At 35.4% G+C, this 25,187-nt stretch overlaps 1 protein-coding gene across 2 annotated transcripts in view; it reads left to right on the top strand.

Annotated features, from left to right (window-relative positions):
* Nucleotides 1–25,187, top strand: part of SLC37A1 (solute carrier family 37 member 1) — a 162,656-nt gene that overhangs the window by 5,664 nt on the left and 131,805 nt on the right. The window lies entirely within an intron of this gene.

Below are 25,187 nucleotides of genomic sequence, written 5' to 3'. Positions count from 1 at the left end.
TTTCTTGAAACATAATCATATTCTATCACATTTATCAACCATAAGTTACTCAGTCATTCCCCAATTTATGTCTGTTGTTCAATCATTTCAGTCATGTCTGATGGTCTGTGACTCCATTTTGGTGTTTTCTTGGCAAAGATACTGCAATGGTCTGACATTTCCTTCTCCACCTCATTTTACAGATGAGGAAATTGAGGCAAACTGGGTTAAGTGACTGGCATAGGGTCACACAGCTGGTGTCTGAGGTCAGATTTGAACTCATGAAGATGTCTTATTGATTGGCCAGTGTTCTAGCCCCTGGGCCACCTAGCTGCTCTGTCTTCAATTTATGAACAACACTCCCCCTTCTCTCATTCTTTGTCTCCTCAAAAAGAGCTATAAGTATTTTGTACATTCTTAGAGAATCATAGGGGCAGCTAGGTGGCACACTGGATAGAGCTCTGGCCTTGGAGTCAGAAGGACCTGAGTTCAAATCCAGCCTCAGATACATGACACTTACTAGCTTGTGACCCTGGGCAAGTCACTTAACCGGAAATTGCCTCACCAAAAACAAAAGACAAAGAAAAAAAGAGAATTATACTTAGTATTGCTGGATAAGTTATTCTTTTTAAATTTTTTAATTTGTGAAATAACACAAGCATTTCCATAACATAGTAGAATTTTTAAAAAAAGACTATTGCACATAAAACTGCAAATCTATTATGTCAACTTGCTATTCCTTTTAAATACATACTAAAGTTATCATATAACTTTCTTTCTTCCCTTTTTTTCTTCCTTGCCCTAGAGGTGTCTACCGTTATATACTTGTGTGTGTATGTATGTATACAAATATGTAAAATCATTCTATACATACTTGTATCTATCAGTTCTTTCTTTGGATGTTCAAAGGTCCTTTGTAGTTAATTTGGGTATTTATAATAGTCAAAATGACTTAGTCACTTGAAGTTGTTTTAAAACAATATTGCTGTTACTATATACAATGTTCGCTTGATTCTGCTCATTTTGCTCTTCATTATTTCATGCAAGTCTATCCATTTTTTTCTATAATCAATGAACTCATCATTTCTTATAGCACGGTAGTATTCCATCTCAATCATATACCACAATTTGTTCAGTCATTCCTCAATTGATGAGCATCCCCTCAATTTCCAGTTCATTGTCACAACAAAGAGAGCTGCTCTAAATATTTTAGAACATACAGGTTCTTTTCCTTTTTCCCTGATCATCTTTGGAAATAGACCTAGTAGTGGTATTGCTAGGGTCAAAGGATATAAGCAGTTTAATAACTCTTGGGGCATAGTTCCAGATTGTTCTCCAAAATGATCAGTTTACAGTTCTACCAATAATGAATTAGTGTCCCAATTTTTCCACATCCCCTCCCACATTTTTTGCTTTCCCTTCCATCATTTTAGACAATCTGATAAGTATAAAATGATATCTCAAGGATGTTTTAATTTAAATTTCTCTAATCAATAATGATTTAGAGCATTTCTTCATATGACTATAAATTGCTTTGATTTCTTCATTGGAAAACTGTCTATTCATATCATTTGACCATTTATCAGTTGGGGCATGATTCGTGTTCTTATAGATTTGACAAAGTTCTTTTCATATTTTAGGTATGAGACCTTTATCTGAGAAACTATCTGTAATAATGTTTTCCAAATTATCTGCTTTCCTTCTGATCTTGGCTACATTTGTTTATTTGCACAAAAACTTTTAAATTTAATGTAATCAGAATAATCATTTAATACCTCACATTGTTCTCTATTTCTAGTTTATTCATAAATTGTTCACCTGTACATAAGTCTGATAAGTAATATGTTCCATGTTCTTATTTTCTTGTAATATCTCCCTTGATATATAATCATGTGTGTAAATGGTGTTAGATATTGGTCTATATTCAGTTTTTGCAGACTGCTTTCCAATTTTCCCAACAGTTTATTTTTTACCAAATACTGAATTCTTATTCACAAAACTGAAGTCTTTACACTTGTCAAATACAAAGTTATTATACTCATTTACAATATGTTTACTCTGTTCCACTGATCTACCTCTTTATTTCTTAGCCAGTTCCAGAGAGTTTTAAGAATTACTGGCTTATAATATAGCTTACTGCAAAACCTCCTTCCTTTATTTTTTCATTAGTTCCTTTGATATTCTTGATTTTTTTTGTTCTTCCAAATGAATTTTGTTATTACTTTTTCTAATTCTGCAAAATAAATTTTTGGTAATTTAATTAGGATGGCATCAAATATGTGAATTAGTTTAAGCAAAATTGTCATGTTTATTATATTGGCCTTGCCTCCCCATGAACAATTAGTATTTCTCCAATTATTTAAATCTGATTTTATTTGTAGAAAAAAAAATTTTTTCAATTTTGTTTATATGGTTCCTGTATTTGTTTTGGCAAGTGTACTATAGGTATTTTATACTTTCTAGAGTTATTTTAAATGGATTATCTTTTACTATCTCTTGCAGGGTTTTGTTTGTGCTACATAGGAATGCTGATTATTTATGTGGATTTATTTCATATCCTACAACTTTGCTAAAATTATTGTTTCAACTAACTTTGTAGTTGAGTCTTTGGGATTTTCTAAGTATGTCATCATACCATCTGCAAAAGCAGATAAAGTTCATTACCTCATTCCCTATTCGGATTTCTTCTATTTCTTTTTCTTCTCTTATTGTCATTGCTAGAATTTCTAATACAACATTGAATAATATTGGTGACAGTGAGCATCTTTGTTTCACACCTGATCTTACTGAAACTTTTAGCTTATGCCCATTACAAATAATGCTTGCTGATGGTTTTAGGTGAATACTTTTTATAAATTTAAGGAAAAATCCATTTATACCTATACTTTTGAGTGTTTTTAATAAAAATGAGATATTACAATGATTTATTTTTATTATTAATATAAATCAAATGTTAATAGCTTTCCTTATGTTAAACCAACCTGCATTCCTGGTATATATCCTATTTGGTCACCACGTGTAATCTTTGTAATATATTGTTGTGATGTTTTAGCTAGTATTTTTAGAATTTTTGCATCCATATTCATTAATGAAATTGGTCTATAATTTTCTTTCTCTGTTTTTACGCTTCCTGGTTTAGGTATCAGTATCATATTTGCTGCATAAAAAGAGTTTGGTAGGACCCCTTCTTCACCTATTAATCTGAATAATTTATTTAATATTGAAATTCTTTATTGAATTATTGAATTGAATTCAATATTGAAATATTGAAAATCTTTAAATATTTGATAGAATTCACTTGTAAATATATCTGGTCCTGGTGCTTTTTTCTTTAGGGTGCTCATTTATGGCCTGTTCAATTTCTTTTTCTAAAATAGGTCTATTTAGATATTCTGTTTTTTCTTCTGCTGATCTAGACCATTTATATTTTTTATAAATATTTGTCTATTTCATTTAAACTTAAATTTACTGGCATATAATTGGGCAAAATAACTCTTTATAATTGCTTTAATTTCATCTTCATTATTGATATTCACTCTTTTCATTTTTAACACTAATGATTTGGTTTTCGTCTTTCTTTTTAAGTCAAATTAACCAATGGCTTTTTAAAATTTTTTCCCTATAAAACCAACTCTTAGTTTTAATTCAATGGGATTTTTATACTCAATTTTATTAATTTCACCTTTAATTTTTAGGATTTCCAATTTAATGTTTAATTGAGGATTTTTAGTTTGTTCTTTTTCTAGTTTTTTAATTGCATACCCAAATCATTGGTCTTTTATTTCTCTATTTTATTGATGTGAACATTTAGAGATATAAATTTCCCTCTGATTACTGCTTTTGCTGTATTCCATTGGTTTTGCTATATTATCTCATTATTGTCATTCTCTTTAATGAAATTATTGTTTCTATGATTTGTTCTTTAACCCACTCATTCTTTCAGATTAGGTTGTTTAATATCCAATTAGTTTTTAATCTAGGTTTTTGTGGTCCCTTATTAAACATAATTTTATTTCATTGTGATCTGAAAATGACACCCAATATTTCTGCCTTTCTGCTTTTAACTACAAAATTTTTATGTCCTAATATATGGTCAATCTTTGTAAAGGTACCATGAATGGCTGAGAAAATCTCCATTCTATTCTCTCCAGATATCTATCATATCTAGCTTATCTAAAATTCTATTCACTTCCTTGACTTTCTTATGTATTTTTTGGTTAGATTTATCTAGTCTTAAGATGGGGACACTAAATTCACCATTATTATAATACAGTAGTATTATATCTATCTCTACCTGTAATTCATTTAAGTTTTCTTTTTAAAATTTGGTGCATATAGGTTCAGTATTGATATTGATTGCTTCATTGTCTATGGTACCTTTTATCAAAATGTGGTTACCTGTTTATCTCTTTTAACTAAATCTCTTTTATTCTTAACTTTGTCTGAGATCACGATTGCTACCCCTGCCTTTTTTGCATCACCTGAAGCATAATAAATTCTACTCCAACCCTCTATTATAACAGTGTGTATCTCATGCGTTTCTTGTAAACAATATTGTTGCATTCTGATTTTTAATCCATTCTGTTTTATGAGTCAGTTCATTCTATTCACATTCAAAGTCACAGTTACTATTCCTAAATTTCCCTCCATCCTATTTTTACTCACTATTGTTTTCTCCAGTCTCTCTTTTACTTTATCTCTCTATTACTTTATCCTTTCCTCTTATCCTCCTATTCCTTATTCTACCCACCTCTCTTTGAGTCCCTCCCTTATCCTCTTCCCCACCCTCCTAAATCTTAATTTACAAGCTCTTCTAAAAGTCCCTCCCTTATCTTCTCTCCCCCAAATCTTAATCTAAAAGTCCTGGCTTTATTCAGTCCCCTAGACCTCTTATTTCTTTAAAAATTTAAAAGACTTTTATTTCCTTTTAAATGTATATGTTGTTCTCTCTTTAACTGGAGTGTAAGGTTCCAGCCCTACCAGCCCTACCAGCCCTCCACTCCAAATTGCTTCCTCAATAATAGTTCTTCCTTTCTCGCCTCATTTGAATGAGATAATTGCACCTTTTTACCTTTTCCTATCCAATTTTGTTTTTTTAGAATCACCTCCATCATATTCAAATCAAACCCAACACTTCTTTCAAATACCCTAATAATGACTTGACTGTCTATTGCTAAGAAATATCTTAATAGTAACATTTTCATATATAAAAAATAAACAGTTTGACCTTAATGAGTCTCTTATAATTAGTCTTTAATATTTTCCTTATATTTCTTCTGAATCTTATATATCAAATTTTCCATAGAGTTCTGGGTTGTTGTTTTATCGCACAAATACCTGAAAGTCTTTCAGTTCATTCAATGTCTTTTTTTTTTTCATTGAGGATTATATTCAACTTTGCTGGGTAATTTATTCTTGGATGCAACCCCAGATTTTTGCTCTTCAAAATATAATGTTCTTAAGACCTATGGTCATTTAGTGTAGAAGCTGCTAGGTGTTGTAAAATCCTGGTTGTATCTCCACAGTATTTATTTTTTCTTTCTTGTTGCTTGCAATATTTTCTCCTTAACCTGGGGATTTTGAAACTTGGCTATGATGTTTCTGTAAGTTTTCTTCCTGGGCTCTCTTTCAGGTGGTGAATGGTAGATTTTTTCCTATTTCTACTTTACCCTCTTGTTCTAGAACTTCAGAGTAATTTTCCTTAATAATTTCTTGTAATATTGTATCAAAATTCTTCTTTTATGATAACTTTCAGGTAGTCCAACTGATGAGGATGGGATATGGACCCCAAAAAGGAAAAACCCTGGACTTTCTCACGTGGCCAAATCTCTGGTTTGCCTGAGGCTATCATCTTATCAACTGGTCTTTCATTGTGACTATGCCCAGTCTCCCAATTCCCCATTACCCTTAACCTAGCCTAAACCTACATTGTCTTACTCTCTATTGCTCCTGGTCACTTCCCACACTTAATCCTAGCTAGGCTCCATTTTCCCTTGGCCATGTGGTCCAGGTCCCTGGCATTCTATTGCCTCACTGTCCCTTCAAACTACTTGGCCACTCCTACATCTCTCCCATGGTCTTTCTGTATATAAGGTCCATCTTGTCTCCATTAAGGTGCTCAGATTCTTACAATCTAGCCACTGCTCAGAGTCTTATGATCTAGCCAATAGCTCAGTAACATTCAGATTCCTTAAGAGTCTGCCCAATATGATGGATATTCTAATAAACCTTGTCTTTGGCTGAAAGAAGGCTTGGGTCTAATTCTTTCATGCAAGACCAATGTGTTGTAATTTTGGGGTCTCAGCACCCCTAAACTTCAACACAACAATTCTTATATTGCCTCTTCTAGATCTTTTCTCCAGATCAGTCATTTTCTTTTTTTCTTTTTTTCTTTTTTTTGGTGAGGCAATTGGAGTTAAGTAACTTGCCCAGAGTCACACAGCTAGTAAGTGATATATGTCTGAGGCTGGATTTGAATTCAGGTCCTCCTGAATCCAGGGCTGGTGTTCTATCCATTGTGCCATGTAGCTGCCCCTAGATCAGTCATTTTCTACTGAGATATTTCAAATTCTCTTCTTTTTTATTCTTTTGATTTTATTTTTTTTTGTCTTATAATATCATTCAATTCCCCTTGTCCAATGCTAGTTTTCAAGTTGTTTTGCTCCTTAAAATTTTGAATCTCTTTTTCCAATTGATTAATTTTCTTCTCATAATTTTCTTGGGTTGCTTTTATTTTTTTTCCCTAATTTTTCCTCTATCTCTCATTTGATTTTTGAAGTCCTTTTTAAATTCTTCCAAGAATTATTTTTGGGCTTGTGACCATTTGATGTTGCTCTTTGGAGTAGGAGTAATTTTTTTAATCTCACTATATTCTGAATATGAACCCAGATATCCTTTTACACCATAGAAGCTATCTATAATCAAGTTCTTTCTCCTTTACTTGCTAATTTTTATTTTTATGTTATTTTATTTTTAACAGCTTATTATTGTACTTGTTTAATCCTGAGTTGTGGGTAATGGTGCCCCAGGCTTCAGGTGCTCCTTGCTATTTTTTTCTTGTCAAGGGGCTCAACCTCCTCTCCTTCCCTAAGCCACAGTTAGGGCCCCCAGCTACATTGTCTCAAAAATGCTCTTGCTCCCCTGTGTTACCACATTTACCTAGTATGTACTCACTCCTCTTCACCCACAGCTATGGCCCAGGGTCATGTCAGCTCAGCACTGCTAGGCTTGGTGACTGTAAACAGTGGGGAATTTTCAATTTGCCCCCACTCAGCTGTCTGGTCCCCACTCTGTTCCTTAGATGAAAGTTTGTGAGGTGAATGTTGTCTGCTTTCCTAATGAACCACCCCTGCGGACTGCTGTTTGTTGATTCTGTGGAGTTGGCCTGGTAGTATCTGTACTTCACTTAGGCCAAACCTCAGTCCCTGGTTACCTTTCCTAAGGTCCTCTCAAGTTGTCTTAGAAGTACAACTGCTTTATCCCTTTATTTTTGCCTCTTTACATTGATTGTGAGGGCATGTTCTATCTGTTTGTGGAAGATTTTGGAAAGCCTGGAATTTTCTGGGCAACTCTGCCATCTTGCCAGAATCCCTTGGATAAATTATCCTGAATTACAAGCCTGTATTCTTCTTTTGGACCAAGGATTGTATTCCTAACACTAAATGGTAGCTACTAAATGATATATAATCCTGCATGTGCCTCCTTGATACTTGAATTCTTTCTTTCTGGCTACTTGCAGTAGTTTTTCTTTGACTTGTAAGCTCTGAATTAAGGCACAATGTTCCTAGAAACTTTCCTTTTGGAGTTTCTTTCAGGAGGTGACCAGTGGAATTTTTTAATATCTGCTTTCCTTTCACCTCTATTTCTTTTTCTTTAAAATTAATTTATTTTGATTTACCAACAATCACTTCTATAACCTTTTGAGTTTTTAATTTTTCTCTCCCTCCCTCCCCACTTCCTTTCCCAAGATATCACACAATCTGGTATAGGTTATACATATATATTCCTATTAAACATATTTTCACATTAGTGATGTTGTAAGTAAGAATTAGAACCAATAGGAGGAACCACCAGAAAGATCACCTCTACTAAGAGTTCTGGACAGTTTTAAGCTTTTTAAAAATGTGATGTCTAGGTTTTTGTTTTGTTTTGTTGTTGTCATAGCATTCAAGTAGCTTAATCATTCTTAAATTTCTCCTCAATCTGTTTTCCAGACTGGTTGTTTCTGCTATGAAATATCTTATATTTACTTCTATTTTTTCTAGTTTTTTTTAAACTTTGTTTTAACATTTCTTATTGTCTAATGGCTAGGCTTCTATTTGGTCCACTCTAATTTTCAGGAAGCTTGTTGCTTTGGCAAGATTTTGTATCTCTTATGTTATGCTTTCTTTCTCCCATAGCTCTCATTTCCTTTCCATTTTTTCCCTCTAGCATTCTCATTTCCTTTTCTGTTTTAGCTCTTTTAAAATACTTGCTTCATTTCTTCTAGGAATTTTAATTGAATTTGTACCCAAGTTGTGCATTTGTTGGAGGCTTTGCTTATAAATATTTTGGAGTCATTCACTTTTTAGGCTCTGTGTCTTCATTGTCCTTGTCACCATAATACTCTTTATAGTGGGATTCTTTTATTATTATTATTTTTATTTTCTCAGTCTTCCAGCTTACTTTTTTTTATTTTTTACTTCACGCTTGATATCATAGTCAGGCTTTTTGTATTTCTGGAAAAGAATGTCTGACCTGGTCCTGTTGCTGTTTTCTTGGGTTATTTAATTGAATTATTATTTCAAGATCTTGGCCAGCACAGGCAGAGAAACTTGCAAGTACTTCAAAAGTGGCCTGATCTAGAGGGCAGCTAGGGGAGCAGTGGATAGAGCACCACCCCTGGAGTCAGGAGGACCTGAGTTCAAATCTGGCCTCAGACACATAACACTCACTAGCTGTGTGACTCTGGGCAAGTCACTCAACCCCAATTGCCTCACCAAAAAAAAAAAAAGTGGTCTGATCCAAAACAATGTCTGATTACTTCTCTTTTGTTCTGAGCTCTGAAAATGTCTTATCTAGGTTTGAGTCTGAACAACAGTTGATTGCTGTTGCACTCAGCCCCTCTTATCCAGCTAGAAAACTGCTAATTCAGTGATAGAACCATAATCTTCCCTTTGGTCTATGATTCCTTCCCTGATTATTTCTATGCAGGTTTCGGACTGGACTAGAAGCTAAAAACAAGACCTAATCCTGGGTTCTGAGCTATACCTCTTTACTACTATTTGTAACTTGAGTCTTTCTTAGTACTCAGCCTAGGACTTTCAACTAATCCTTACTCAGAATGCTCCCACTGGATATAGGTTTCTGCCCATCTGCCTAGGATCTTTTACCTGGAATGGGGTAGTTGATGGCAAAGTAGCCATTTTGCAGTTGTTCCTGCATCCTGAATTCAGTGCCCTGTGTGCAGCTGGGACCTCCACTGTCCTGATACACAGCCTCTCTCTGGATGCTGAAGAGTTCTCTGGTGTACTTTTGGCCATACCTATCCTCAGTGTTTACAGACCTCTTTGTCTGTCTTGCTACGCCAATCTGCACTGAAAAAAAAAATGATTCGTTGTGACTTTTTCTTAAATTAAAACCAGTAGGATTCAGTCTTGTGAATTTTCTAGATCTATTTAAAGGAGTGATGTGTGTGTGTGTGTGTGTGTGTGTGTGTGTGTGTGTGTGTATGTGTGTGTGTGTGTGTGTGTAGGTAGAAGGGAAACTCACTACAACCAGTAGTACACTGCTTCCTTCTACTCTGCTATCTTGGTTTTGTTTCCTGAAATTACTTTATATTACAGTGTAAACTCTTTGTGTTTACTTACCTTTGTTCATGTTTTATTCCATCAATAGAATGAAGGCTTCTTGAGGGCAAAGAATGTTTCATTTTTGCTTTTGTATCCTTAGTATCTGTCACAGTGCCTTGTCCATGTAAACATTTAATAACTCTTTCCTCATTTGAAGTTGTCAAACTAGCTATATTGTAGCCTTCATGAAGGGAAGTAATAATGTATAATAAAATGGAACAGGTAGATTGGAATCAGTATGCAAAAGGCTTTAAATGCCAAACAAAAGGGTTTTAATTTAATCCCAGCAGTAATAGTGAACCCATTGGATTTTATTGAGCAGGGGAGTGACATGGTCATTCCTGTGTTTTTAGAAAATCACTTTGGCAGCTGAGTAAAGGATAGATTGTAGAGAAGAGTGACCTGAGGTAGGGAGAACAATAGGTAGATTGCAATAGCATGGGTAAAAGGTGATGATGACCTGGATTAAGGTACTATCTGGCTGCATGGGTAGAGAAAAGGGAATAATTTGGAGAAATGTTGTGGAAGGGAAACTGCTAGGATTTGGCAACCGATGAGATATGTGGGGTGAGAGAGCATAAGGAATCCAGTATGACTTGAAGGTTTTATATAGGGGAAACCATTTTATACATGGCTGACATTGAAAGTTTGAAAGAGGGGTCATGTTGAGGGGAAAGATAAAGAATTCTATTTTAGACTTATTGAGTTTGAGATGCCTATGGGAAGTCTAGTTTGAAACATTCAGTAGGTAGTTAGTGATGCATGTGGCATCTGAACAAGGGAGATTTCCTATGGAAAGGCAAAGGGCAATGAGTGAATGAAAGGCAATGAATTTCACTGGATCCTTGTGCGTGTGTTTGAGCCAGATGAAGGGCCTTGAATATTAGGCTGCATTGACATTTTATTTGCTAGACAGCAGGGAACCACTCTGAGGTTTTTGAGTAGTGAAATAAATTGATCAGTCAGTGGCTCCTTGTAGCCTGTAGGATAAAATACAAATCTTCAGCCTAGCATTCAAGACCTTTCATCATCTGGCACCAAGCTATGTTTATTTTTTTAAATAATATTTTAATGATGATTTTTAAAATATTGATATCACCTCCAATTTCCCCATTCACACACCACCATCCCCACTCCCAGTAGAATATTCCCTTGTATTAAAGAAGAATAGTTAAACAAAACTGACATATTGGCCTCATCTAAGTATGTATTCCTTATTTTTCACTTATCTTCTGTCTCTCTGCCAAGGAGAAGAAGTATACTTTACTCTTAGTCATCTGAAGTATAAATTTACTGCAGTAATCATAGGTCTAATTACTTGGTAAATTAATAAAAATAATTATTTATTTTATACTATATCAATTAATTTATATTTTCTCTAAATTGTTCATATTTGTGACTTATTGCTGGATTTGGAGTTCTGGATGGGGGTTCTAGTACTATTTCCACCTGTATGACCTACTAAATGCTAGGCTCTAAACTAATCACTGTGACTACAAAGAAAGACAAAAGACAGTCTCTGCCCTCAGAGAGCTCACTCTCTGTGCCCCCATATAATCTATAAAAAGAGAGAGTTGACTTTTAGTTTTGAGTCTATAATCCTACAACATGAATTTTCTTCATGTTGTCATGTTGGACCTGTAACCCTTGTGTCAGCACTTCTCTCCTAACATGAAGGACCCAAGTATACTTTGCCTTATTTCCTTTACTGGAGTGAAACCTGGCATAAGTAACACTCTCTTAAGAGCACAGTCTTTTTTTTTTTTTTTAGGCAATTGGGGTGAAGTGACTTGCCAAGGGTCACACAGCTAGTAAGTGTCAAGTGTTTGGTCTGAGGCCACATTTGAACTCAGGTCCTCCTTACTTCAGGGTCGATGCTCTATCCACTGTGCCACTTAGCTGCCTCAAGAGCACAGTCTTAAGTCTTCAAATATAACAACAATTTTTTACAGTACAAGACACAAAGGCAGCCCACACAATCAAGACTCCTCAATGGACGACTCACCAAGAGACGTAACCAATCTCTGTGATTTTCAATATTGTTCTGGGTGTGATCCCAAGTAGGAAGTTCACTCTAAAATAATATAACCTCAAAGTTGAAAAGAATTTCAGAACTCTCTAGACTGAAACTCTCTTACATAATATTTTTAAAAGATGGTCATACAGCCTTAAGTGAAGAGAAACTTTCCAAGGCAGTCCATTCCACTCCCTTTTTTTTTTTTACAGATCTAATTTTTAGTCAATTTTTTCCTTCAGTCAAATTGGTCTTCCTTACAGATACTGCCATGCATCACTCCTAATTCTGCCCTTTGGAATCAAGCAAAACCAGTTTAACTTTTTTTCCATACATACATTTTTTTAAGTAGCTGAAGACAGTTATTTTTCCCCCACCTCAATCCATCCCCTCTGCCAAGTCTGGGAAGTTTGGATGCTTGAGAGGAGTATTAATATGTATGTTGAAGTACCATAGTATGAGGGCAATGATTGGGAAAGAGATAAAGACCATGAGTCAAACATTGAACTCACTGAAGAAAGAAGGAGAGTGTCATGGGAATGGATACCTAACAAATGCCAGAATCTCAGTTGGGTGATAAATATAAATTGAATGAACTTCAAAGGAGAAAGAATGGGGAGAGACTTAATAATGTCTCACAATTGGGGTGCAAGAGAAGAAGAGCATATGAACATGAAAGAAGAGGTTGGGAGAATGGGAATCACATTAATCTTACTCATATGAGCTGGAAAAAGAGAAAGAGAGAATTTGGTGCAGAAATATATTAAACTCAACAGGGAGATAAAGAGATTGGGATTTAGAGGGAGTTAGACATAGGGAGGGACTATTCAGTGGCAAAACAAACTCTAACTTGGAATGTTAGAGTGATCCTGACCAGGGAAGCTTTGTGGGAGATAGAAGACCACTTAACCCCATGATAAATATGACCAAAATGGGGACAGAAGACTACCCAGATGGCCATTAGAAAGAATTGGAAATTGAAGGGGATGTCCATCAGTTGAGGAATGGCTGAACAAGTTATGGTATATGCTGTAATGGAACATTATTATACCATAAGAAATGATGAGCAAGATGATTTTAGAAAAACCTGGGAAGACTTATAGGAACTGATGCAGATTGATGTGAGCAGAGCCAGGAGAACATTGTACATAGTAAAAAGCAATATTGTATGATGAATGACCATGAATGATCTAGCTATTCTCAGCAATACAATAATCCAAGACAATCCCAAATGACTCATGATGAAAAATGCTATCTGCCCCCAGAGAAAGAACTGATTGCATCTTAACACAGCCTGAAGCACACCATTTTTCACTTTCTTTCCTTATTTCTTTTTTCTGTTTGAGTTTTCTTTCACAAAATAACTAATATGGAAATATGTTTTATGTGATCGCACATGTATAACCTATATCAGATTGCTTACCATCTCAAGCATGGGGAGGGGAGAGAGAAAAGAATAGAATTTAGAACTGAAAACTTTATGTTTGTTTGTTTGTGTTTTTGTTTTTTTAGGCAATTGGGGTTAAGTGACTTGCCCAGGGTCACACAGCTATTAAGTGTCAAGTGTTTGGGCTGAGGCCGGATTTGAGCTCAGGTCCTCCTGACTTCAGGGTCGGTGCTGTATCTACTGCACCACCTAGCTGCCCCGGAACTCAAAACTTTAAAAAATCAAATGTTAAAATGTGTTTTTACATGTAAGGGGGGGGGATAAAATATTACTTAAATAAAATAAAATAGACTGGGAAAGTTGAAATTGGTAATTGAACATAAAAAACAAAAAGATCACCCAAACATCTCTTCAAGGAAGCCCCAGGAAAATCAGGAAAACAAAGTATCCAAATTAAGAAGCCTTGGGTGGAGGCATAAAAAAATACCCAGGACCTTGATCCAGGAAAACTAAAAAGACAGAGACCATTTAGTGCCTTGATCAGAGATAGTTAACTTCAAAGCTCTGACACTTGCCACCACTCCAAGCAATGACACAGCAAGGGAAGTAGAAGCCAGTAGTAGGACCCAAAAAAGTGAAGTCAGGGCCAAATAAAGAATTGACTACCCAATCAAGAATGTGGGAGGGAGCAGACCTGTGCTTGGCACTACGTTCCAAATCAATTATGGAGCCTAGAGAGATGAAAAACTAAAAGATACCCAAACACTATGAAAAACATCATAGATTGAGAATAGAGCAAGAGAAAAATCTAGAAGAAAAGAATCATTCATAAATTACTGCAAGCTAAGAGGTGGAGAAGAAAATATTTTGGTCACAAGCACTACAGTAATACCTAGGGAAAGATTAAGCAAGAGATTATAAATAGAAAGAAAGCTGTGGAGGAAAATTAACAGTTAGAGCAGAAGGTGGTATACTTTACCCAAGTATCATATGCTCTAAAAATTATAATGGACCAAATGTAAGTCAGTGACATCATGAAGAGAAGAAAAAGCTTTTAATAAAATTAAAAGATTGAAAAAGATAAAGAAAATGCAAGATATCTCATTTAAAAAAAACCTGATAGGGGAAAAAGGGTCAAGAGAGATAATCTAAGAATCAATGAAATCCACAACAACAAGAATTTAAAAGAGCTTGTATACAATATTATCAAGAAATCATAAATTAGAACCCAAGGGAAAATTAAAAATAGAAAGAATCCAGTGGTTATCTCTTGAAAGAAATCTCAAATTGAAAAGCATCTACAATACTACAAAATCTAGAGATCTAGGTCAAAGAAAAAATACTGCAAGCAGCTAAAAAGAAAAAGTTCAAGTATTAAGAAACCACAGTCAGGATTACACAAGACTTGTTAGCTACTTCTATAACTGAGAGGAGATTTTATAATACTCTATTCCAAAAGGTGAAATATAAAGGTTTACAACCAAGGATAATGTGTCCTGCAAAAATCAGTACAATCCTATGGGGTAAAAAAAAAAAAATGGACCTAATATGTGTAAGAAGAGTGTTTCACACCCACTAAACCCCAGTTAGTATAACAAGATTTTCTATGCCTGATACATTTATCAAGTAAAAAATATGATTGAGTGATGAAATCAATGATCAACCAAATGTGTAAACTATTTTTTTAAAATTGCTGAACATCTCTATTACATCAGTCAATCAATCAAAGACAAACTAGGTAGAAACAATCTAGTGAATCAAGTTGAGAAGAAGTGAAGTGCTTCAACTCATCAGATGAAATCAAATATCAAAATGCATTGGCATTGTTAAAAGAATTGCTCACAACTCTGGAGCTCAGACAAGGTAATTCCAGAAGAAGCACTCAGCAACTACTTTGACAGTTAAGCTATGGAATTGTTTTAAGGAGCTAGACCTTTGTGCTTTCCACTGGAGTGAAGGAAAAGTGACAGACAGTGATCCTAGAAGGAATATCACACTTCCCCTCCCCACCCCCCTGCCCATTCATCATGTCATTGAAGAGACTGGACTGATAACAATTCATCCAGCTATGAGCTGAGAGATGACAGACTAGATGCATTGAGGATGTTGAGCTCTTTGGGTCGGAAAAAAAGTGTAGGTTCTTGGTTTCATAAAGACCCTAATCTTTGGTGCTCAGCAGAAAGTTGCATACATCTTGCGTAAACTTCATGAGGACTCTGTGAAGGAAGAAAAGGGAATTCCATTTAAACAAGAGCTGTGATTTATTCCTTTGCCACATATGTTCACTAAGGATGAACCTTATTTCTCATAATCTTGGTATGTACTTACGGGAGATAGTGTTCCAAATTTGAGCATGAATTTGTTTTTTTTTTTTACAAACTATTCTTCTTCTGCCATTTCAGTAAACAGCCCTTTCTAAAACCCAAGTCTGGCTGGCTGATAATCAATGATGAGTACACTAGATGGGATTTTTATGAATGAAAGTACTATGGAAACATCCTCTCAGAGGATATCTCTAGTACTCTAACAGCTGAGTAGCAGCTGCTCTTTGGGGTTGTGGTCCATTAATGAATGACAGTGGGAATCAATGAAGGTAGCCCTGGTGGATATGCTACAAATGGAATAAAGGAGTTTCAAGCATTGCTGTTGAAAAGACCAGAGCTAAGTAGAAACTTTGGAATTCAAACACAAAAGGCAAGGAAAATCTAGAAAGATAAATACAATTGAACAAATGGAAAGAATTGTATGATGTTAAAGGGCTTATATTCTTATATTAAGAAAGGAATCCAGTATTACTTCAGAACTTTAATGTCTTTAATGGTCAAGGAGAGAGTTAAGTAAGATAAGCAGGGGATGTGGCCCTTCATCTGTTATATTTTGATTATAACAAAGAAAAGGGAAGGAGAAAAAGGAATATGCTAGGTAAAAAATGGAGGGAAAATGGGGAGGCTTACTATTTCTCACATGTAGGCACATTACAGCATGTAACCATGGAGGAAGGGTTGGAGGTGCAAGCAGTAGGTGAACTTTACTTTTATCTTTATTATGCATAGGAAGGTTAGAACACATACATTTACACAGAGAAAGAGTTTGGTATAGGAATACATTCAACTTAATGGAGAAACAGTCCAGAACAGAGAGAGGGCAGAGAGAGTGTTTGAGAAGAAGGTCTGTATTATGGTGAGAATAATTACAAGCAAAACAAATGCCAATTTTAGGGTGTGACTCATGAAACAGGAATTAAAAGGGGGAGGATGGGAATGGTAAGACCAAAAAATGCAATCTGAGCAAGGAGAAAAGAGGCAAGGCAGTAGATTGGAAACCAATGGTTTTCATTATACATTATTAGCATAGATCATACTACTCAACTGTCTTCCTTGAAAAGAGGGAAATATTGTGCAAAGAAAGGAAAAAAGAAGAGTTTAATATGAGTAGAGGGAATACATAATTAGTAAATGATAACCCTTAATATGAATGGAATGAATATGTCAATAAATGGAAAAGAATAGGCAAGTTAATTAGGAAGTTAATTGGTTAATTAAAACCAACAATATACTATTTAAAAAGCAATACTTGAAACAGATTTATTCAGTGTCAAAATAAAAGTCTGGAGAAGAATTTCTTATGCTTCAAGTAAACTCAAAAAATCAGGGGTAGGAATCACAATCTCAGACAAAGCAACAGTAAAAACAGAAATGATTAAAACAAATAAGCAGGGAAACAATATTATGCTTAAAGACACCAAAAACAATGAAATAAAATCTACCTACACACACACACACACACACACGTACCAAATGACATGATGTCTAAGTATTTAAAGGAAAAGTTCTGTGAAATTAATAGTTGAAACTTGTGTGCCCCCTTTGTCTTCTTTTTAAAAAATTATTTTATTCTGAACTTAAGAAATAAAACAAGCATTTCCATAACATAAAATAGAAAAAAAAAGTACATGAAGCTGCAAACCTATTATATACAACTTGCTATTCTTTTCAAATATATAACATCATGTAACTTTCTTATTTTTCTTCTTTTCCTTCCCTTCCCCCCCACCCTAAAGATAGCTACCATTAGACACAAATACGTATATATACGTAAAATCATTCTATGCATACTTCTATTTATCAGTTCTTTCTCAGGATGCAGATATCATCTTCCTTCATATGTCCTTTGCAGTTAATTTGAGTATTTCTAATAGTCAAAATTACTTAGTTACTCAAAGTTGTTCTTAAAATACTATTTTTGTTACTGTATACATTGTTCTCTTGGTTCTGCTCATTTTGCTTTTCATTATTTTGTGCAAGTATATGTTTTTCTAAGATCATCAAGTTCATCATTTCTTAAACCACAGCAGTATTCCATCACAATCACATACCACAACCTGTTCAGCCATTCCCCAATTGATAAGCACCTCCACAATTTCCACTTTGTCATCCAAAGAGAGCCACTATAAATATTTTAGAACATATAGGGTTTTTTTTTCCCTTTTTCCCTAATCATCTTGGGAAACAGACCTAATAGTGGTATTGCTGGGTCAAAGTGTATAGCCAGTTTGATAAGTCTTTGGGAATAATTCTATATTACTCTCCAAAATGGTTGGATCTGTTCATAGTTCTACCAACAATGAATTAGTGTCCCAGTTATTCCACATCCCCTCCAATATTTGTCTCTTTTCCTCTCAATCATTTTAGCCAATCTGATAGATTAATTTAACACACTACTTATAATATTCTACGTAAGGAGCCATTAAAGAATTTCTAGCACAAATCTCTTGGACCATTGTCATGAACTTTGGGGGTTCACAAACCACTAAATGGGAACTTCTGCCCTTTTGGAAACCTTTTTATTTAATATGTACAATGATTATTTTAATAATTTATTTATTTTTAGTTTTCAACATTCATTTCCATAAGATTTTGAGTTTTAAATTTTGTCTCCCTCTTTCTTCTCCTCCTTCCCCAAGAAGGCATGCAATCTGATATAGGTTCTACTTATACATTCACATTAAACATATTTTCACATTAGTCATGATGTAAAGAATAATTACAACTAATGAGAGGAACCACAAGAAAGAAGAAACAAAACAACAAAAGAAAAGGAGAACAAATAGTATGCTTCCATCTGCATTCAGACTCCAAAGTTCTTTTTCTGGATGTGAATAGCATTTTCCATCCTCCAACAGCCAAAAATCTGAGTGCTTTAAGAAGCCCAGGTAAGCAGGTGTCCTTCAGGGTCCAGACTCCCCACCCCCACCCCAAGAGCTCCAGTGCTGCTAACCCAGCTCATCACCAGTTAAGCTGTCAGACACTTACAACCTCCAGCTGCCAGCACCTGGGGCCCCAGCACACAAAGCCAGTAACTAGGTCCCAAGTTCCCAGCACAAGAAGCTTCAGTCAGTATCCCCTGCACTCCAGCAGAAGAGTTCAACTTTAAAAGCCAGGAAATAGGCAAACACCATGAGCAGAAAACAGAAACAGAAAATGATCATAGATGCTTATTATGGGGACAGGGAAGATCAAGGCACAAATTCAGAAGAGACAACATTGTCAATATACCCACATCCAAAACTTCAAATGAGAATATGAACAGGTCTCAAGCCCAAAAAGCCTTCTTGGAACAGCTCAAGAAGGATTTTCAAGAGAGGTAGAAGAAAAATTGGGAAAAGAAATAAGAGGTATGCAAGAGGGAGTCAATAGCTAGGAAAAAGGACAAAAATTAACTGCAGAAAACAAGTCCTTAAAAAATATAATTGGCCAAATGGGGAAAAAAGGACACTGAAGAAAACAAATTCTTAAAAAATACAATTGGGGGTAGCTAGGTGGCACAATGGATAGAGATTCAGCCTTGGAGTCAGGAGTTCAAATCCAGCCTCATACATTTGGTGCTTACTAGCTGTGTGACCCATGGCAAGTCACTTAACCCCGATTGCCTCACCAAAGAGCAAAAATAAAAATAAAATACAATGGGCCAAATCGGAGGGGAAAAGTACGTTGAAGAAATCAACTCCTTAAAAAGTAGAATTGACTAAGTAGAAAAAGAGGTACAAGAACACACTGAAGAGAACTCCTTGAAAAGTAAAATGGGCCAAATTGAAAAGGAGGTGCAAAATCTAATAGAAGGAAACAATTCATTAAAAATTAGAATGGGGCAAGTGGAAACTAATGACTCTATGAGATATCAAGAATCAGTCAAACAGAAAGAAAAGAATGAAAAAAATAGAAGAAAATGTAAAATACTTCATTAGTAAAACAACTGACCTGGAAAATAGATCCAGGAGAGAAAATTTAAAAATTAATGGGCTACCTGAAAACCATGATGAAAAAAAGAACCTGGACAGCATCTTTCATAAATCATCAAGGAAAACTGCTCTGACATCCTAGAACCAGAAGGTTAAATACTTATCAAAAGAATCCACTTAGCACCACCTGAAAGAGATCCCAAATTGAAAATGCTAAGAAATATTGTAGCCAAATTCCAAAATTACCAGGTCAAAAAGCAAATACTGCAAGCAGCTGGAAATAAACAATTTAAATATCATGGAACCACAGTTAGGATTACACAGGACCTTGCAGCTTCTACATAAAAGATCAGACTGCATGGAATATGATATTGGTTATTACATATGATATGTAATCTTGGATTACAACCAAGGATCAACTATCCAGTGAAACTGAACATAATCTTTCAGGGGAGGAGATGAACATTCAGTGAAATAGGGGACTTTCAAACCTTCCTGATGAACAGACCAGAGCTCAATAGAAAATTTGACCTTCAAATACAAGATTCAAGAGAGGCAATAAAAAGGTAAAGAGGAAAGAAAAAAGTTATTGATAAGGGCAAACTTTATATCCCTACAAGGGAAGATGACACTTGTAACGCTTGAGAACTGTATCATTATTAAGATATTTAAAAGGGGTATACAAAGACAGGGTGTGGGTATAAGTTGACTTTGAGGTGATGATAAAAAAAAATCTAATTATGTGGTGAAAAGGGATTGTTCTGGGAGAAGAGGAAAGGGGGATGCAGACTAAGATAAATTACATTGCATGAAAAGGGCACAAAAACCTATTACAGTAGAGAGAAAGAAGGGAGGGAGATGAGCATTGCTTGAACCTTAATCTCAACAGATTTGGCTCAAAGAGGGAATAATATGATCAGTTAGAAGGAGAAATCTAACTTACCCTATAGGAAGTAGGAAGGGAAAGAGGAAAGAAAAGGGAGGGAGTGGATAGAAAGGAGAGAAGTAGCATCAGTAAAGAAGAAAAGGGAAGGAGCTGATAGAAGGGAGGCAGACTGAGGGGGGCAGTGGTCAAGAGCAAAACTCTAGTGAGGAGGGAAAAAGGAGAAAGGAGAGAGAAAAGCATAAATGGGAGAAAATAGGATGGAGAGAAAGACACAGTAATCATAACTGTGAATGTGAATGAGACAAGCTCTCCCATAAAACAGAAGTGGATAACAGAGTGGATAAAGAACCATAATCCTACAACATGTTGTTTGAAAACCTGGAAAGACTCATACGAACTGATGTGAGTGTAATGAACAGAACCAGGAGAACATTGTACACAGTAACAGCCACATTGTGTGATGAGTGACTTTGACAGACTTAGCTCTTCTCAGCAATGCAAGAATCTTAGACAACTCCCAAAAACTTACAGTGTGCCCCCTTTCAAACCTAGGGGTGGGGGGTGGAAATCTAACAAAAAGATTTTTTAAAATAAAGAAACTGAGCCTCTAAACAGAATTCTACCAAAGTTAGGTATGATAGATATTTGGCAATTATTGAATAGGATTGGAAATAAATCTATGTACATGTTGCTCAGTTATTCATGGTATCTTTGCAAATACTATATATCAGATCACAAAAATCATAAACAAATGCAGGAAAAGCAAAAATATTAAACACATCATTTAACACCATTGCTCAATGAAAATTATAATCAGTGAGTAGTCTTATAAGAAAGGATTCAAACTTAAATGGAGGCTAAATTTAATTCCAAAGAGTTGGTGATTCAAAGAGCAAATCAATGAAATAATAGATAATTTCAGCATAGAAAATGAGAACAATGAAACAACCTATGAAATTTTTTTATATGGAGCAATAGCTGTCATTAAAGGAAATTTTATATCTTTAACCACTTTTATCAACAAGAGTGAAAGGACAAATCAGTAAGTTAGATATGCAACTAAAACAAAAGCTAGAAAAGCAAAAAATCAAATATGTCAACTAAATGCCAAAATACAAATTCTAAAAATCAAAGAAGATATTAATAAAAAATTGAAAGCAAATTTAAAAAAGAAAAATTGATAAACAAAATAAAGAACTTGCATTTAAAAAGAGTAATAAAATAAATTGTTAGTTAATCTGATTTTAGAGCAGCTATGTAGCACAGTGTATAGAGCCTGGAGTCAGAAAGATCTGAATTTAAATCTGGACTCAGACACTTATTGACTGAATGACACTGGGCAAGTAATTGATCCTGTTTGCCTCAGATTCTTCATCTGTAAAATGAGCTGGAGGAAGAAATGGAAAACCACAGCAATATCTTGTCAAGAAAAGCCTTAATGGAATCATGAAGAGTTGGACACAACTGAAAATGACCGAAAAATCTGTTTTAAAGGAGAAAAATTTCCAGTATCAAAATGGTATTTTGAGATAAAAAGACAAGAAATGCAGAAAATTATTTTTAAAACGATTTTGTCAGAATTTATAACAGCAAAACCAATAACAAACAAAATGATTATTTATGGAATTATAACACATTCTGAATAAGATGACATGACAGAGAGAATTTAAATACTGAATCTCAACAAAATAAACCATAAATGAATTCCTAAAGAAAAAAATAGCCCAGGACACATCAAACTTGGGAAAAAAAATTTCTAATATTATGAAATTATGAGCTAAAATATTAAAAGAGTGAATACTATCAAATTTCTTCCATGTTAGAAATATGGTCTTGGAAGACAGAGCCAAGATGGTGAAGTAAAAGCAGTAACTTGCTTGAGATCTCCCCCAAACCCTTCCAAATACATGTAAAAAAACGACTCTAAACAAATTGTAGAGAAGCAGAACCCACAAAAAGACAGAGTGAAACAAATTTCCAGCCTATGACAACTTGGATGGTTGATGGGGAAGGTCCGTTACTGGGCTGGGAGAGGAGCACAGTTCAGCATGGGCGGTGCAGGCAAAGACAGGGCCCCAAAGAACCTGGAACAGGCCTCAGGGGACTGAATCATGGTTAGATGTGGCAGTCTCCAGACTTCTCAACCCACAAATGCCAAAGACAACTTAGAAGGTCAGTGGGAAAGGTCTACTGGACCTGGGTAAGAGAAGAGCATGGTTCAGCCCTGGCCTTAGTGCAGCCCCAGGACAGTAGCCACAGTGGCAGAGGCTGCTTCCAGAGTTCTTGGCCTACAGATGGTAGGGGATCAAGTAGCTGATCAGAGAGGGACTGCAGCAATCTCATTTCTGGCACTGGCACTTTGCTGGCAGAATTTTCTTGCTTTGCCTGTGCTTGGATCTGGGTCATAGTCCTGAGTGGTGGTCCTGGGGTGAGGAGGAGCACTGGTGTGGCAGAGCTTGTGGCCACAAAGGAGAGGAAATCCTCACAGTTCCAAGGCAGGAAAGAGTGCTTGTGGTCACTCATACACCAGGAAAGGAGTAAACATCTCTCCTTTGATCATACCACCTTGGAAGAACTGAAAATTTACAGATCCCTCTGAAATTCAGGTATCTCTGAAAACAGCTGCACAAAAGCCCTGAAGCTTGGGACTGTACACCTTCCACAATGGAAGCAGAGCCCTACCTTAACAAAGAGTTAAAAAGTCAAGCAACTGTCTGAGAACATAAGCAAACAGTGGGGGGGGGGGGAAACTCAGAATATAGAATCTTTAGTGACAAAGAAGATCAAAATATGTGACCAGAAGAAGACAACAAAGTCAAAACTCGTACATCCAAAGCCTCCAAGAAAAATAGGAATCAGTTTCAGATCATGGAAGAGCTCTAAAAGGATTTTGAAAAGCAAGTAAGAGAAGTAGAGGAAAAATTGGGAAGAGAAATGAGAGTGATGCAAGAAAATCCTGAAAAGTGAGTCAATAGCTTCCTAAAAGAAACCCAAAAAAATACTGAAGAAAATACCACCTTAAAAAATAGACTAACCCAAATGGCAAAACAGATCCAAAAGCCAATGAAGAGAAGAATTCCTGAAAAAGCTGAACTGGCCAAATGGAAAAGGAGATCCAAAAGCTCACTCAAAAAAATAATTCCTTAAAAATTAGAATGGAGCAAATGGAAGCTAATGACTCTATAAGAAATCAAGAAATATAAAACAAAACCAAAAGAATGAAAAAATAGAAGACTATGTGAAAAATCTCATTGGAAAAACAACTCACCTGGAAAATAGATCCAGGAGAGATAATTTAAAAATTATTGGACTACCTGAAAACCATGATCAAAAAAAGAGCCTAGATATCATCTTTCAAGAAACTACCAAGGAAAACTGTTCTGATATTCCAGAACCAGAAGGTAAAATAGAAATTGGAAGAATGCACTAGTCACCTCCTGAAAGAGATACCGAAATGAAAAGTCCTAAGAACATTATAGCCAAATTCCAGACCTCCCAGGTCAAGGAGAAAATATTGCAAGCAGCCAGAAAGAAACAATTCAAGTATGGTGGAGCCACAGTCAGAATAAGACAAGATTTAGCAGCTTCCACCTTAAAGAATCAGAGGGCTTAGGGGGCAGTTAGGTGGCACAGTGGATAGAGTACCAGCCCTAGAGTCAGGAGCACCTGAGTTCAAATCTGGCCTCAGACCCTTGAGGCTTACTAGCTGTATGACCATAGGAAAGTCACTTAACCCCATTACCTAGAAAAAAAAAAAAAGAATCAGAGGGCTCAAAATGTGATGTTCCAGATGGCAAAGGAGCTAGGATTACAACCAAGGTCACTTATCCAGCAAAACTGAGTATAATATTCCAGGGGGAAAAATGAAATACAGGACTTTCAAGCATACTTGTATGTAACTCATAAGAACTTTCTCATTATTAGGGTTGTTAGAGGGAGTATATACTGACAGAGGGCACAGATGTGAGTTGAATATGATAGGATATCTTTAAAAAATAAAATTAAGAAGTGAGAAAGAGAAATGCACTGGGAGAAAGGGAAAGAGAAACATAGAATGGGGTAAATTATCAAACATAAAAGAGGCAAGAAAGAGCTTTTACTGTGGAGAGTATGGAATGTTTGAACTTTACCCTCATCAGAATTGGCTCAAAGAGGGAAATACACACTCAATTGAGTATAGAAATTTATCTTACCCTACAGGAAAGTGGGAAGGGGAAAAGATAAGAGAAGAGAGGGGTGCTCATAGAAGGGAGAGTGGATTGGGGAAGGCTATAGTTGGAAACAAAACATTTTTGATAAGGGACAGGGTGAAAGGAGAGAGAATAGAATAAACTGGGAGGGAAATACAGTTAGCAATCATAACTGCAAAAAAAATTTTTGAAGCAAGTTTCTCTGAAAAAGGCCTCATTTCTCAAATGTATAGAGGAGCTGGTCAAATTTATAAAACTAAGAACTATTCCCCCATTAACAAATGATCAGAGAATATGAACAGTTTTCAGATGAAGTAATCAAAACCATCTATAGCTATGTGAAAAAAAATGCTCTAATTCACTATTGATTGTAGAAATTAAAATTAACACATTTAGAGGTACTATCTCATACCTATTAGATTGGTTAATAGGACAGAAAAGAAAAATTGCAAATGTTGGACAAGATACAGGAAAATTGAGATACTAATGTACTATAGGTGGAGTTGTGAACTGATTCAACCATTATGTAGAGCAATTTGGAACTATGCCCAAATATTTATGACAGCTCTTTTCTGATGGCCAAAAATTGGAAATTGAGGAAACATCTAGCAATTGGGAATGGTTGAACAATTTGTGGTATATGACTGTGATGGAATACTATTG

The sequence above is a fragment of the Vombatus ursinus genome, unplaced genomic scaffold (genome assembly GCF_900497805.2).
Source record: "Vombatus ursinus unplaced genomic scaffold, bare-nosed wombat genome assembly UNPS02014924.1, whole genome shotgun sequence".
Taxonomy (NCBI): Eukaryota; Metazoa; Chordata; class Mammalia; order Diprotodontia; family Vombatidae; genus Vombatus; species Vombatus ursinus.
Note: the sequence above shows the minus strand (reverse complement) of the source record. Positions and strands in the feature narration are given on the sequence as shown.